This window comes from Diorhabda sublineata, chromosome 6, assembly GCF_026230105.1.
Source record: "Diorhabda sublineata isolate icDioSubl1.1 chromosome 6, icDioSubl1.1, whole genome shotgun sequence".
NCBI classification, from domain to species: domain Eukaryota; kingdom Metazoa; phylum Arthropoda; class Insecta; order Coleoptera; family Chrysomelidae; genus Diorhabda; species Diorhabda sublineata.
The window spans coordinates 14039292-14043066 of NC_079479.1; the positions used below are offsets into that span (position 1 = coordinate 14039292).

The 3775-nt window shown below is 33.7% G+C and overlaps 1 non-coding gene across 1 annotated transcript; it reads left to right on the forward strand.

Moving 5' to 3' along the window:
• The first annotated feature begins 1490 nt into the window (after positions 1 to 1490).
• On the forward strand, positions 1491 to 1562 carry Trnaq-cug (transfer RNA glutamine (anticodon CUG)). The gene has a single exon. It is a non-coding gene; the product is annotated as a tRNA-Gln (tRNA).
• Positions 1563 to 3775: the final 2213 nt, after the last annotated feature.

The window sequence follows — 3775 nt, forward strand, 5'->3', positions numbered from 1 at the left end:
AACAGTATGCTTTATCTGGTAGAGGAAAAAAGCAGAATTTGAGAATATGATATATTTGCTGGTGTTGACAGTAGTCAAAACAGTGAATAAAAAGCGAAAAAGTTTTGTAGTAATGTGTGGTAATGAATATTGGACTTCATTTTAGATATGAATGCCAACATTAAAATAGACAAAAACGCAAAGAAAATCAAATTACCACCGAATGATTGGTTTTCGTAATCCATAGATATACAAAGATATTTATTCAGCACATCCATGGAAAACGAAGCTGTGTTGACTGGAGTATTGTCATTATGTCATGATGAGCCTAAATCTAGAGTGATTTCTACACACTTTTTTTCGATAATTTTTTGGAAAAACAGTCAGAGAAATATGTAGCCGTCATGGTTGTGTTTGATTCCTCAAAGTGAACCAAAGGTATCCTCGCAGTTCCATAATATTGTATGCAGCACTTTTTCGATGCTTTTCGTGACCTTTTTTTGGCACGAACTCTCCTTTCTAATGCCACTCCATCTCTTTTGTATGTTGGATCATGCTAAACGAACATAGTTACATCACTCGTTGCAATTGATAAGATTACATTTTGTTAGTCCTCGTGACAATGCTGATTTTGCCCTGCGCCCACCTCGCACAAATTTTTGTCATATACAAATGTTCATGCAGAATCTTTGGAACATTTGTCCTGGAAATGTCGGTTTGTGATGGAATTCTTTTGTTTTCAGGTGCCGGTCTACTTAATCAATTATTTTCTGGAATAGTCATCATCATCTGCAGACCTTTCAGCATTTTTCGACGCTTTTTTTGGCACAGGATCACTTTTCCATAAATTTTTTCATATATAAATGCTCATACAGTCATCTCCACGGAACATTCCGCACGTGGGTGACCGTCTTATTAGTCTCATCCCCAGAGAAACAACCTAGGCAAATTTTATATTGTTGGAGATGATGAGTACCGTGAATAGCATTCATGTTAGCGTAAATTATTCACTATATAAGGCCATTAAGTACTGGCACTAGCAAGTTCACTCAATCTTCTATAAAGCAAGAAATTTTTTTGTCTGTTGTCCTCCATTCTTCACGCTGTGAGAACAAGCAGCGTCTTAAACCATAACCTCATAGCTATGCTCAGAAATCATAGTGATGCGATAATTTTTTGCGAGGAGTGTATATTAAAATTTTGATTCAATAACTAGAAATGTTCAACGATTCTAAGAACAATTTTTTTTCAGTTGTGACACTTTTTTAGAGATCCATACACCCGGATTTGATAATTGTATTAAATAAACTCTGTTTGTATGAAATGCCAGTATAAATATTAGAATAAATATTACCGGTATTAATGATTGATTTATTCTTTTATAAATTCATTCAACATGCTAAAAACTATCATCATTCAAAATGAAAAATGAACTTGATTGACAATATTATTGATGATGCCACGGGGAAGCTCTAAATCAACTGCAATGTGGAGAAAAACTATTGTCGAAAGGTCCCATGGTGTAATGGTTAGCACTCTGGACTCTGAATCCAGCGATCCGAGTTCAAATCTCGGTGGGACCTGAATTTTTTTCTAAAATTCATTGAAATATAATTATTCATTTATAAAAAAATCGAAATATTTATTGAAATCTATACACATTGTTCTTATAGAAACCCAAAAACTAATAAATCATCGCTTTTTCCAAAACAATTTCTTATTGAAAAGTATATGCCAAAATTTTAATGAAACCTGAGCATATACCAGGTCTAGCTATCAAGTAACGAGACGAGAAAAAGAACACGTGCACTAAAAGTCAACAACTATCAGGTGTATAACCTGAAGCCTATTGTTTACGAATGCGATGTAGACAAAAACCAGTATAGCCGTAATCTTCGTTTCTACAGTACAGGGGCTGTTTCTTTATTGGTTTTACCGTGAATATGATTCAAAGCAAGTTCACATATTTTTGCGTGGATTAAGTGTTTCCTAGGTGACCGTAGGATGCTTCTAGTTCAATCTGATCTAAAGTATTCGTGCTGGTGTTGAGTCTATAGGAACTAACGAAGAATGCATACGGAAAATTTCTGTTTGTGCCTAGAGACGGCAATAACATGCAAAGAATCAAAACGAACGATGGTTACATATGCAGGAAATCCAAAAACACACAAGAAAACAAACAAATTAGACATGGTGGTTTTGATTTTCTAGATTTTGGGAGGTTTTGGAATATTGAATAAGTCAAGCAATTCTTTATTAAATTACGGGCACTGATTTTTTAAGTAGGGACTGACTAAATGAATCGACTTCGTATTACATGGATCTCACAACTTTTGTTTTTGATGACATAAGTTTTTTCTACATACATAATTGATAATAAGAGCCGTTGAGCACTTAGGCTTTCAGATAGGCCCGTTCTGCCCTACTTGGCGTTACCAAAATGCGATGATCTTTGAAAAACCGATCAGGTGCTTTGGCTTCAACCTTTTGATGTCATTAGGTAAGCTGTGAGCCTTCCTAAGTATTTAAACCGCGCTCGTATAAGTGCAGGGCACTCGCAGATGATGTGGTCTGCGGTTTCCTCCATGAACCAGCGGCACTCCGATTCGTCCATAATGATCTTGGTATGGAGATGGCGTCTTAGATGGCAGTGTCCGGTTAGAAATCCAGTCTGTTTTGTTGGAGCAGTTGTTTGGTGTGAGATGCACAAGGTCAAGTTTCTTGTACCTTCGTTTTTCGCATCTATCCATCTCTTCTAAGCTCGCCTACCAAGTAGAGACATGAGGGCAATGATTTTAGCCACACCTAGAAAATTGAAAATGTGGAATTGTAATTTTGGACATAATGTAATTGACTTTTGACTTATTAACCGAATTGCAGAGAAAGTATTAAAAAAACTGAGGAATCCACACCATATGAGAATGGAAATGGTAGGAAATAATTTTATAATGAAGAATGAAGAACGTCAAAATAATGTAGCTGCTGATCCAACGTTTAAATAATTTAACTTTTTTAGTTGAAAAATATGTCATCAAAAGCAGAAAAAAGTATACAGCATTGCAAATCATAAGATTGATTGAGGTTTAGTAAAAATGTTGGACGTGTATAAGTATTTGAAGCTTTTAAAAAAATTTTATCTTTTACTAATGCGTTTAATGATGTTAATGGGCGGTTAGACACTTTTAGAATTTCATTATCTTTATTGTTTTTTCACATTTAGTTTTTATGAAGTTTCTTTCTCAGTGGAAGTTGAGAATTGTTTACAAACTTTGAAATTACACTTCCCGCAACTCTGGGTAAGTGATATTAAATTCAAAACTTTCGCTTGAAAAAATTTCTATCATGACATTGAAAATGTCGATCGATTACATTGATATTATATGATGTATTAAAAAATCATTGTCGTCGTTTAATGAATACATTAAATTTTCAGTAACAATATTTTTTGAAAAGTTAATAAGATAATAATTGTATACAGTGGGTTCATAAAGTAACACAACTTACTAATATTTCCGAATTGTGTTAAATTATGAAAAACATGACAATTTTTTCAAATAATTCAAAATAGTCCAGTAAATGTAGAATACAACCTTGAACAAATTCCGTTAAGTGTTTTCAATTTTTGAAAATATCACAATTTGCGAAAATACATCATCCGCAATATCTCAAAAAATATGGCTTTATAGAAAATTTTCACTTGAATAGAAATTTAGATAATTCTATTATCTACAAGAATAGTTTCCATCATTTTTGTCGATTATTTGATAGTTTTCGAGATAAAGAGGCCAGAAAGAGC